This window comes from Pteropus alecto, unplaced genomic scaffold (assembly GCF_000325575.1).
Source record: "Pteropus alecto unplaced genomic scaffold, ASM32557v1 scaffold129, whole genome shotgun sequence".
Classification (NCBI taxonomy): Eukaryota; Metazoa; Chordata; class Mammalia; order Chiroptera; family Pteropodidae; genus Pteropus; species Pteropus alecto.
Genome location: NW_006442597.1, coordinates 1,493,344 through 1,507,409, shown reverse-complemented (window position 1 = coordinate 1,507,409; position 14,066 = coordinate 1,493,344).

The window sequence follows — 14,066 nt, the reverse complement described above, 5'->3', positions numbered from 1 at the left end:
GGGAGGGAGGGAGGAAAAAAAGGATAAGAAAGGAAAAAATTAGAAAAGGAAAAAGTCATTTTGCCATTTAAATAACAAAGTATTTCAGAGTATGGAAACCCTTCCAACAGTCTAGTATTTTTAATCATAACATGGTTTAAAATAAATAGAATGATAAAAGAAGGAAATTTGGCTTTATTAACTTCCATGAAAAGCATTGCAGTGTGTTTCATGTCTCTCTCTGGGTAAAACTACATCATGAAAAGTGTATCTTTTCTGAATCTTGAATCCACATGCAATTCAAGGAGGTCATCACAAATTTTGAGGGTTAGAGGTAAAAGTACACAAAATCCAGTTCCTAGAGATGCCATCCTTACATTTTGCCCACCCTCCCCACACATACCCTCACCTGAGGGGATTGGAAGTTCATTAGAAGTGAGACATCTCAGTCAGAAAGGCAGAATCCACTAATTATCCAAGGTGCTACAGCATAAGTATAGTTTCTATAATGTTATGAATGAATTATTGAAGTTTTAATAGAAGCATTCTTTTAAAAAAATATATTTAAGTAACCACTGGACATTGACTCAAGGTGAAAAAGGCATACATACTATTTATCATCTTTGATTAAATTTCCAGAATTTCATGGTATATATGATGTAATGCCCCATCTCTAGAAAGAAGAACACATTGATCAGAACTATAAAAAAGGCTACTTTCTTAATCTTAGTTTCTGATCAAAAATGTTCAGTGGTTTTTTTATTGTCCAAAAGACAAAACCCAAATTTCTTAACAGAGTGTTGTCTGGGACTCATAATATTGTCAATCACTTCTCCTAGAGCCAAATTTCTTCTGTCAGGTATTTATCACTGTTATGATTCTGCTCAAATGAATGTGATTACTTGATTAATTTCTCTCACTGTATTAGATTATAATGTGGCTATTGTTGCTCAACATCATACCCCCAGTGCCCAGCAATAATTAATTGATTAAGTTCGTTAGGCTATCTAACTGTGCATCATTCTTATAATTCTCCTTCTCACTTTTCATCTTTTACCAGGCCTCCTCATTTCTAGTCTCTTAACTGCTCACCCATGTTAAAATCATCTTCTGTTGAGTTTTCTAAAAAAAAAAAACTGTTACATCACACTTCAGCTCACATATCTTTCCCTGTTCCTCAACAATTTATTCAGATCTGGAATTTCAAGGTTATTCATGTTAGTCTACCTTATATTTTGCCCTATTCATCAGCCAAATTGGATTACTCACTTTAGCCCTAAACATTCCTCCACCCCATTAGCTAATGGCATTCTGTCTGTCTCAAATGCCCCTGTGCTTCTCTGCCCATTAGAGTATACCCAAGTTTCAAAGTCTAAAAGTCTCTTCTTCCAGATAGCTTTCTCGTTATTGCCTAACCTGAAAATGAGATTCTTTCTTTAAGCTTCTTTGATATTGAAGGCACACCTCTTTTAAGACATGCATTATATTAGACTGATTACAATTACTTCTGTGAATGCTTGCTTCTGCTGTAATTCTCTTGAAGTCATGGATTGGGTTAGATTTACCTCTGTGTCTACTGCTTCTTGCATAGAGTCAATTCATGTTCAGTGTTGGACCAGCTAGAGTAAAGGGCCCTGAACTGAGCTGGAGAACTGGGGAAATATGTGAAAGTGTGAGAGCCCTTTGACCCAGGTGCTCTATGCAAATCTCCAGCTACCAAACTGGCCTCAAATCATTGCCACTGCCCATTACATGTCATGGGTACACTTAAATGCACCATCTCAGTGGGCATAGGAATGAGCATCTTTAGTTGGTAAATTTATTCTCACTTAAAATACAAGGATCACACATTATACAAACATGGTTTTTTTATTTTTCATTTCTAACACAGATGCCTAACTATTCAGGAGAGAAATACACTTTCTGGGTGCTTGTAACCAAGGAAAGTGGTCGGCATAACTAAAAAGAGTAAAAGAGCAGGGATGTTCTGGCTATCCTCATTCTAAACTTTGTTAATTTTTAAAATATTCTAAGCCTTGAACATCTCAAGGCTATTAGTCCTGTAAAGCTACTGACAAGACCTATACAATTAAAAATCTCATTGGGTACATATTCTACTCTATAAGCAAGTCAGGGGGTGATAATACCCAGCCTTGACTTTCATTTAGAGGTCAATCCAATATCTTTGGATCAGAATGTTTCTTTTTTGGATCAGAATGTTTGGATCAGAATGTTTCTTTTTTTACATTTGAAAATATAAAAAGAGAATATGAACATAGAAGAGATTTTAGTCTGAAGATATCGAAAGTTCTTTCAAGTCCAGGTTTAGAAATTCCCATATGACTGAAGAACAGCTTATTGTCATGATAGTGCTCTTAGGGAACCCACATTCCACAGCTTAGCTACCCAGCACAAAGGAACAGCCCAGCCCTACCCACTTTAGGCTTGGTGGAGGGGGTCAAGTTTCTTATTATTAGGAAAGAATCCCAGGGGCCTGCTGTAGTTATGGCTACACTTGGCTTCATACATGCATGCAGATTTCCACAGATAAAGAAGGAAAACGGGAGTAATAGCGATCGAGCGGGGCTGCTGCATATTGCATGCTTTTCCCTGCTCTCTGTGCATGTAAATGACAGCAGCGCCAGACAGAGCTGCATAAAACAGTGCTTACAGGTTATTCATCATCCCGATGGGTGTGAAGCAAATTTTTATGAGGTAAAATTTTGCTATATCAAATGAACAAGTAAATAAAGGTATCAGAAATTGTGCCATTTTAAGAGTAAAATTATTATACTATACTCTCACTGAGTTTTAAACGGACAACTACACATTTTATTTTCTTTTGTGGAAAATCATGATCCATTGAGACTATGCTTATTATTATTTCTTTGTACTTTCATCAGCCTAATTTATTATAAAATTAATCAAATGTTCAGAGAGATTAGGCATTGATGTCATATAGAAGCATTTAATGTATTTCAAAATGAAATACTTAAATAGTTCTGCATATTCATGTATGACCAAGCTGAAAAACAGATGACTTATGCTGGAGAAATTATACAAAACCTAAAACAAATTCCATTCAATCTGTCTTGATTCAAACCAGACGTTTATGTATCTACCAGTACAGGGTATGTAAGGTGGTAGAGCAAGTCCTTAGTTGTATTCATCCAATGCAGAAAAACTTCTGGGGACCACATTTATATCCAGATACCATACATAATGTCACCCACAAGAAAGATTTTCAGCTGCATACCCATTTCTCCCACTACATATTGAATTACACCTTTACACACACTGATAATTAATTTTTGGTGATTTATGTAAATAAGTTAAAAAAGTATGAAAAAAATTTGGTATTCAAAAATATATTCATACATATATGCGTAATAAAAAATTGAAAATTATTGATCAATTTTGTAATGAAAGTAAATATGATAAAAATAAGAATATAGCATAATTTTTAAGCTAAATATTGTTGACTGCCATTTTTATTTTAGATTTTTTAGGCAAATATTTTTCGTGTATTTATTTTGCATGTAGGCTAAAAATCTATTACAAAATGAGCAATCCATTTGCATCATATGGGGCATATTAGATGCCTCTAGAAAATTACAGTTATAACGGTAAAAGTAAATGTGGTAATAAAGTCACTATAATCTGTCAATGATGTGGAAAATTAGGAAATCTTTTAATATATTTACAGTCACTTCACCATCATTACTCAGGTATCTCTGAAAGGGGAAAGGCTTGTCTACATTTTAACCTGGGAGGAGGAAAAATGCCTCTGTCAAAGCTGAAGTCGGAGATTCAGAATTTCCCTTCCAGCGTAACTGATACTTTGTGGCTCTTCTGCTTCTGACTGAGCCGTCAGGTTGTATACATTCCAATACTTTTCGCAGTCCCTCCTATTTCCGTAACCAACCCCTTTCCCTCCTTCATTGTTCATCTGAAATTACAGGCCTTTATCAGACTGCTTGTCTTTGTATTGGACCTGAGCCCACTACTCTTAGGGCTCCACCTCCCTCTCCATGGCTCTTCTCCCGCACTACTGCAAGACACCTGTGCAGATTCACACCCAGGCATACCTCTTCCACCACACTTACACTTCAAAAATTAAAAACATTGGTATTTCACAGACTCTAAAACAACCAGGCTTATTTGCCATTCATATTTCTACTATGGTGAAGTTTCTATACAAATATTTTGCCAATTTCCTTAGTGGATTTTTTTCTTCTACTGTTGAGTTATCTTCTTTGTATATTTAGAATACAAGTCTTTTATTCAATATATATTTTACAGATATTTTCTCTCGGTCTATGACTTGCATTTTCATTTCTTTAACAGTGTATTTTGAAGAGCAAACGCTTTTAAATTTAACAAAATCTAATGTATCAATTTTTTGTGTTCTACATAACCTAGAACTACAAAGATGTTCTCATATTTTTTTCCTGCAACTTTTATAGTTTTAGCTCTTATGTTTAAGCCTATGAATCAGTCTAAGGTTACCATGATATATGCTGAGATAAAAGTCAAAGTTTATTTTATTGCATGTGTATATCTAATTGTTCCAGCACCATTTATTGAAAATACATCTTTCCCTCTGAACAACTTTGGCACATTTGTTGAAAATCAGCAGACCATTTTATATGTGAATCTAATTCTGCACTCTCTATTCTGTTTACATGTCCAACTTTACACATAATTCACACTAACTTGATTATAGTAAGTCTTAAAATCAGAGTAAGTTTTTCAACTTTGTTCTTATTTCTCACAGTTGTTTTAAATTTCCATATAAATTTTATAATCCAGTTGTCAATTTTTACTTTAATTGTATTGAATCTATAGATCTATTTTGGAAAAATTGACATCTTTAAAATGTTGTTTTCTTGGCTTTCTTGCCCTATATCTTCCATATACATTTTGAAATATTTTTGACAGTATTAAGTAAAAATAACTATTATTTTTATTAGAATTATATTAAATTTATAGATGCATTTAGGGAAAATTGCTATTCATTTGATAATGTCTTGCTATTCATTTGCACTAATTATACATTAATTTCAATAAAATTTGATAAAATTCACACACAATGCAATATATATGAGTTCTTATTGAATTGTACACTTGAAATCTATATAATTTTATTAACCAATGTCACCTCAAAAAACAATTTTAAAAAAAAGAGAGGACACTAAAAAAAAATAAAATGCACTTTCATGAAAGACATAACATGTTTTTTAAGTTTCATTATTAGGCATTATATATTTCTATAAATTATGTCTTTACATGTCCTAATAATTTGTAGCTATAATATCTAAATGCAATTGATTTTAAAGTAATGTTCTTTTTTTTAAGTATAGTTGGCATACAATATTATATTAGTTTCAGGTGTACAATATAGTGATTACACATTTATATAACTTACAATGTGATCACCATGATAAGTATAGTAACCATCCGTCACCACATAAAGTTATCACAATATGATTGACTATATATTCCCCTTCATCTTTTTCACTCATCCCCCCTCTGGCAGCCATTAGTTTGGTTTGCTTTTATAAGTCAGTTTTTGTTTTGTTTTGTTTTGGTTTTGTTTTGTTTTTTAGATTCCACATAAGTGAAATCATACAGTGTTTGTCTTTCTCTGACTTATTTTACTTAGCACAGTACCCTCCAGGACCATCCATGTTGTCACAAATGGCAAGATTTCATTCTTTGTTATTGCTGAGTAAGATTCTATCGTGTGATGTGTGTGTATATGTGTGTGTGTGTGTGTGTGTGTGTGTGTGTGTGTGTGTGTTCTCACATCTTTTTTATCAATTCGTCTGAATGGACACCTACAGTGCTTCCATATCTTAGCTATTGTAAATAATGCTGCTATGGACATAGGCATACATATGTCTTTTCGAAATAGTGTTTTGGATTTCTTCAGGTAAATATCCAAAAGTGGAGTTACTGGGTCATATGGTAATTCTATTTTTAATTTTTTGAGAAAGTTTCATTCTGTTTTCCACAGTGTTGGCTGTACCAATTTGCAATCCCACCAACAATGCACAAGGATTTCCTTTTCTCCATATGCTCACCAACACTTGTTGTTTGTTGATTGATTGATGATCGCTATTCTGACAGGTGCGAGGTGATATCTTATTACGGTTTTAATTTGCATTTTCCTGATGATTAGCAACACTGAGCATCTTATCATATATTTACTGGCCATTTGTACATCCTATTTGGAGAAATGTCTTTTCAGGTTCTCTGCCCATTTTTATTAGGATTGTTGTTGGTTTTTTGGTGTTAAGTTATATGAGTTCTTTAATATTTTGGATATTAACTGCTTATCATATGTATCATTGGCAGATATCTTCTCCTATTCAGTAGGTTGTGTTTTAGTTTTGTTGATAGTTTCCTTTGCTGTGCAAAAACTTTTTAGTTTCATGTAGTCCTACGTTTATTTTTTCTTTTGTTTCCCTTGCCCATGGAGATATATCCAAAATGGTTGGTATGAACATTTTAATGACATTTTACCATGAGCATGGTTTATCATTCCACTTATTTGTATTCTTTTTCATTGCTTTCTTCAATGTCTTACAGTTTTCAGAGTATAAGTCTCCTACCTCCTTAGTTAAATTTATTCCTAGATATTTTATTCTTTTTGATGCAACTGTAAATGGAATTTTCTTAATTTTTCCTTCCAATCATTCATTATTAGTGTATAGAAATGAGACCTATTTCTGTTTATTAATTTTGTATCCTGCTACTTTACTAAATTTATTTATTGATTCTAACAACTCTTTTTTTGCTGGAGGCTTTAAGTTTTCTGTGTATCATAAGGTAATGTTCTTATATCCAGCAAACTTGCTAAACTTTATTTGAAGTTGAAAAAATTGTTTACAGGTTTTAGTTTCTGTGTTGACAACTATTTCATCTATCGTTAATTATGATTTTGTTTCCTCCTCTTTGTTTCTTATACATCATAGTCTTGTTTCTTGTCTTACTATAGTTCCTAGATATCCCAGAACAATGTTGAATAGAGCAAAGGTCATGGGCATTCTTGTCATGTTCCCAATTTTAAAGAGAATGGTTTAAACATTTTGCCATTATGTATGATGTTTATTTTGTTTTTTGTTTTTGTTTTTATCAAGTTAAATAAGTCTCCTGTTTCCAGTTTGCTGAGGTTTATGTTGTTATCTTGAATTATTTCATGTACTTTTTTTCTGTAAATATTGAGATAATCATATTTTTTGTCTCTTGTAATCTATTAACAGTGACTTACATAAATTTCTAAAACATTTATCCTTTTTTATTCCTGGGACAGTATTCGTTCTTATTTCTCTCCTCTTCCATTAGGTGTTGATCCCTAATAAATATTCTGTACATCAAATTCCATTTCAGCATCTACTTTTAGACAACCCAACTTGTGACAATGGCTTACTGGTTGATTATTGCATTTTATGATATTTTGAAGCCACTAAAAGTTATGATATTCTTTAATATCCCTAATCCTACTGGCTCCAAACTTCTTGTCAGAACTTCCTTTTTGCCCCCTTATAATTTAACCCATAGGTTTGATTCAGGTTGAATGTTACCTTTTCCATAAAATCTCTCTTTAGTGCCCCTAAACTTCTTTATGTACATAACCTTCCACTCTGCTCCCAAAGCACTTTGTTGTGATATGTAACTTAAATATAAGAAATAAGGAAAATCAATATTTTAATCATCATAAATTTGCTATCAAGTTTTTAGAGGCTAGAGAAAATAGATAGGAGAGTAAGTGGACATGGAGAGAAACAAAGTAAACAATGAATGAAAAATCAAGCATCTGAAGTAAAAAACATATCTACAGACTAATCTGCAATGGTTGGTACCCAGTAGGCAGTAGTGTCAAAAAGCACTATGTGGCCAAGTGAATTGGGAGAGCAGGACAAGCAGGAGTAGTGTATAAGATCTAAGAATATGTTCACAAGTACATCTCTTAGAATGAACACCTCTCTTCCTGCCTCACTGTAGAAATGTATATTAAGTAATGCCACTGAGTCAAAAAGTAGTTCATAATCCCTTTGGACATCATTAATTAGCATGGAGACTACTTTATTTCTCCTCAGTGGTATTTTCTAATGCCCTTGGAAATAATTTGTGGGTCATTCTGTGGGGCTCGGCTTTGCTCTCTTTCTAAGTGGGACTCTACACCTTAGCTTGAATTAGTTTTACCACGTGTCTTTAAGAAGAGACAACACAGGAGACAACACAAAATTAAGTGACTGGCAGAGAGCACAAAAGGGGAAAAAAGCACAATAATTGGAATGCATGGTACTATAGAACAAGGTTCACTGTATAATTCTACTACTAAAGCTTCTTACCCTATGTCAGTGCCAAGCTGATCAAGAAGGGAAGGTTTTGGTGGTGAGATGCCCTGTTGAAAGAACGCACGAGGAGTCAACATGAGAATGAAACATCAGGCACTAACTTTATTGCAGGGAGCGCGCTTCTATTGCGAGGAGCACACTTCTATTGCAGGAAACACGCTTCTGCTCTGTTAGGGGACCGCATGGGCTTTATATATGTCAGAGAACAATAGTGGCATTCTGCCACACATGTGTGATACAATAAGCTGGATCATGCTTACATGAGCTGGGCACAGGCGCCCTACTACATTAACGTAACCTTTTAAATCCGGGGTCTTAATCCTAGATTGAGCCTGGATTACTCCCAGACCTGGGGGCTCCAAGCCTGGGACCCATACCCTACCCTGAGAACTCTAACTGTAAACATTATATTTTACTATACCTCATGACTTTCTTTAGAAATTATGAAGCAAAAACAACCACCACCAAAAAAAAAAAAAAAAGAAAAAACTCACTGCCCAAAATTCTTCTGGTAGAGTTTCACTAGAGCACATGGACTCTGTTACCTATTTTAAAACTTTCAAGAAATTCTCTCTGTCCACATTTCTTAAGTATTCTTAAAATCTTATACAATTTGGTCTTATCTGTTTTGCTAGTTTTTTTGTTTTTCACATCTCCCAAAATCTTACACTTAGCCATCTCGAAAATTCTTATCATTGCATACTGCACTATTTTATTTTTGTTATTGTTGGTTTACTTTTTCCCACTCTGTCCTTGCTAGTCTTTCTTCAAGGAATACCTTTCCTCTTCACCTGGTGAAGTCTCACTGCACTGTTGACCAGCACAAGTATCACCTCATCTGAATGCTTTCTCCAGCACCCTCAATCAGAGCAAGTAGGCGCCTCTTCCAGATGTCCTTAGAATTTTCGGCAGAAATTTTCTGGATTGTTCTCAGTACGTTGTTTATTTCTGTTTGCCCCAGTTAACTTTTGTTATCATCCCTCTCCACTTCAACATTTAACATGGTGTCATGCATACGGTAGATAATAAATAGAAGTTGAATAAATCAATAAGAATATAAACACTTAATAATACCAAAGAATGTTTCTAAAATCATATATTTGTTTTTAATCAAAATACCTTTCACATCCCCAACATATAATATTTCTTCCTATCTATTTCAGAGAAAGTGAACTTTCCTCTTAGAAAGACTTTGATCTGTCCTTTTTTTTTCTTTAATCTTCTATTATAATAGTAGCACCTTGTCATTACCAATAACTCAATTTTAGCTTTCTTGTGGAGTCAGTCTTAAAGAAACAAAAGTACAATACAAGCTGGAACTCAGCAAGAACGCTGTAAAAGAACACTGCTTATATAAACAAGCAAGTAAACAAACAAAGCCTTATAATGGATTTGATAGCTTAACAAAAGTTGGGGTGTACATCTAACAGTCAGGTGATTCAGAAAATGAGTAAATTAAGAGCCAATAGATACATTTATTGAAAGTCATATAATTCGTTTTCTTTAGAGAAATATAAAACTGTATCATATATATGTAAAATGATTATTTAGTTGTCTTCTGGAAATCATGTAATTCTTAAGCACTTATTCTGGAATTATCAAGTTGCTTAGTTCAATTTTTTTCCTAGATTACTGAATCGTGCTTTAATGTAATCCTGTAAGTATACACTGGAACTTAATTCTGAAATATTCTAAATATATGTTAATGAGTATGTTGTTCAGTTTGTTATACATAGTACAAACTTATATATGAGATCCCTCAAAGGAAATTCATTTTTTTTGTTTGTTTTTGTTCGTTTGTTTTCTTTTCTCTGCTGTTCAATTTTTATAATATATTTTCCATTTATAATATGTCAATTTTAAGATATTTGCACCTTGATTAAAGTCTTCCTAAAATATGTTTGATCACAGAGGGCTTTGTTGTTGTTAAAATTCACACAAATGATTGATTATAAGAAAATTCACAAATATGAAAAAAAATCTTACTATAAAAAGAATAACTGAAATATTTACATAAGTGGATGTACATACAAGCACATACATGTGTATATGTATAAGTGTATATGCATGTATATATTTTCTAAAGTTCTAAAGGCAGCGGAAAAGATATCCACTTGCTCTGATTGAGGGAGCTAGAGAAGGTATCTCAGGTGAGGTGACACTTGCATTGGTTATAACAGTACAGTGGGAGTACCCCAGATAGAAAATATGTAAAGAGTCTACAGTCTATTTTTTTATTACATTGAAATAATAAGCATCCCATGAATCAAGAACCAGCAATAAATTTAAGTGACATTAATTCACAACAGAATTAAATTCTGTAGATGTACCATGGATGAGGCTCGGTATTCATACATATAAAATCTGCAGAACACAAACACTGAACAGAATCCTGGAAGGTATTGGCTTGACCTTTTATCTAAAGCATGTATTTAATACAACATCCATGACTCCTGGAGAAAAAAAAGAAAAAGTCTTTACTTAAATTCATAAAATTATAAAGAATATACTATCTCCCCTTGAGTCAATTGAATTATTATAAAACAAGAACTATTGTAAAGAAATTTGCTTCCAAAAATCATGTAATTTTCAAAATTAGCCTTAATTTTATTTTATGTTCTTTTGTATTTTAAGCACATGAGGTTCTTTAAATTAATAATCACTTGAATTTGTTTCTAGATAGTCTACCATGTGGGTCACTTTATTCTAGAAATATTTAATGTCTCTCAAAATTCAGAGCAGGTAAATGAACATAGTGCTAGATATGATCTCTTTTTATACAGCTTTTTAGACATTCTTCCATTTGTTTTTCCCCACTAATAGAATTTCCCTACTTTTATTTTTATAAGATACTAATTATAAACACAAATTGATGGATTTTCATTTTTAAAAATTTATTCACTGTTTAGGTCCATAGAAGTTTTGGAAGTCCACTGAAAGTCATTAAGTGAATATAAATGTATAGCTTAAAATTTTGTTTTTGTGATCTAATGTCAATTCATTTAATGTCATCATTGGAGAATCATTAAATTTTCACAAAATCGCTCATAGTAACCAAAGGGCCTACAAGGCCTCAGGCTTCGTTGAGACACTTAAAACATATATAAATAAAAGTCAAAAGAAAGATACTTTTTAGGAGAATTCAATGATTACACAGCTGTATTTGTGACAAACATCTGACCATGACATTTAGGAGATGCAGTATGAGCCTCTACAGTTCAAAATCAAGTTTCTAAACGAACCTTCCCATGGAGTGTAAAGAGCATGTCTGTATATTTGTTGATAACATTTGAAAATTAAAGCCATAAAGAATATTGAAAACTGCATGAAGAATTAAAAAGTAAGATGTTCAAAAGCTTTGGGTGCATTATATATGTGTTTATTTTTTTCTTTTTGGTTAATCAAAATCTTAAAGTTCACTGGAACAATTTGCATCAATATAATTACAAGCTGGAAAACCGTCAGGCAAAAACAGCATTTGAAAAAGTTATATTCCCCAGACTAGAAACCTGTGATCAATGTATGTATGTATGTGTATATTTATGTGTGTATATATGCATACTTATTTTTGGTAATGAATCAAGTGCACTATCTCATAAAAGCTTACTCTTTGTAAAATAAAGGCAACATATCTCGCTCTCCATGTAGTGATAGTGACATATAGTAATATCTTTAAAATATTCTGGATTGGAGGTTTCTTTTGATGAAAACATTGTTAACACTTAAATAATTTTAAAGTGAAATGTGCAAAGCAACTTTTCAGTTTCTGAAGTAGTTTCTTTTTTTAATTTTATGTTACTTATCTATTTATCTATTTTTTTTTATAGTGACATTGGTTAACGAAATCCAGTAAGTTTCAGCTGTACACTTTAACAGTATATAATATACATATATATATTTACATTGTGTGTTCACTTCTCATAGTTAAATTTCTTTCTGTTACCACATATTTTACCCCTTTTACACCATCTACCTCCCCACTTTCCCCTTCCCCCTCCCCTCTAGTAACCAAGAGTCTATTGTCCATGTCCATGATCTCTGTTTGTTTGTCCTGTTCCTTTGTTACTTTTAGGTTTATTTCCCACATGTAAGTAATATCATGTGATTTTCAACTTTTTCTATCTGGCTTATTTAGCTTAGCATGATTATCTTGAGGTCCATCCATGTTGTCACAAAGGGCAATATTTCATTTCTTCTTATGGCTGAGTAATATTCCATTGTATATAGGTACCATGGCTTCTTTATCCAATCATCTATCATAGGACGATTAGGTTGCTTCCATGTCCTGAACACTGAACACCGTGAATAATGCTGCTATGAACATTGGTGTGCAAATATCTTTTTGGATATGAGTTTTCAAGTCTATGGGGTAAATGCCCAGTAGAGGGATTGCTGGATCACATGGTAGATCAATTCTTAGTTTTTTGAGGAAACTCCATATTGTTTTCGATAGTGGCTATACCAGTTTGCAGTCCTGCCAGCAGTGTATGAAGGTTCCTTTTTCTCCTCATCCTCTCCAGCATTTGTTATTACTTGTCCTGTTGATTATAGCTATTCTGACAGGTGTAAGATGGTATCTCATTGTGGTTTTGATTTGCATTTCCCTAATAGCTAGCGATGCTGAGCATCTTTTCATATATTTGTTGGCCATTTGTTTGTCCTCAAGGGAGGACAAACTATCCATTTTTTTATTGGATCTTTTTGTTGTTGTAATTGAGTTGTATGAGTTCTTTGTATATTTTGGATATTAGGCCCTTATTGAAGGCGTTGCTTGCAAATATATTCTCCCATTCAGATGATTCTCTCTTTACCTTGTTGATGGTTTCTTTTGCTGTGAAAAACTTGTAAGTTTGATGTTGTCCCATTCATTTATTTATTTTACTTACCTTGCCTTTGAGGTCAAATTCATAAAATTCTCTTTAAGTCCAAGGTACATGAGTTTAGTTCCTATTTTATTGTTTCAGGTCTTATATTCAGGTCCTTAATCCATTTTGAGTTAATTTTGGTGTGTGGTGATAGACAACAGTCTAGTTCCATTCTTCTGCAGGTGGTTTTCTAGTTTTCCCAGCATCATTTATTGAGGAAGCTTTCCTTTCTCCATTGTATGTTTTTGTCTTCTTTGTCAAAAATTATTTGCACAATATAAATATGGGTTTACTTCTGGACTCTTGATTCTGTTCCACAGATCCGTGTGTCAGTTTTTCTGCCAATACCATGTCATTTTGATTACTATCCCTTTCTATTATAATTTGAAGTTGTGCAGAGTGATGCCTGCAGCATCATTCTTTTTTCTCAGGATGGCTTTGGAAATTTAGGGTCTTTTGTGCTTCCATACAAATCTGATAATTTTTTTGTTCTATTTCTTTAAAAAAATGCCAATGAGATTTTGATGAGTTTACATTAAATCTGTATCAAGGTTTAGGTCATTTAGGTCATTTTAACTATGTTGATTCTTCAAATCCAAGAATACAGAATACCTTTCCATTTCTTTGCATCTTCTTTGATTTCTTTTAATAGGATCTTGTAGTTTTCATTATATAGGCCCTTCACTTGTTTCATTAGATTTATTCCTAGGGATTTTATTCTTTTTGGTGCTGTTGCAAAAGCAATTATTTTTTCCACTTTTTTTTCTGACACTTAATTATTAGAGTATAGGAAAGCTATAGATTTTTGAATGTTGATTTTGTATCCAGAGACTTTACTGTATTTGCTTATTGTTTC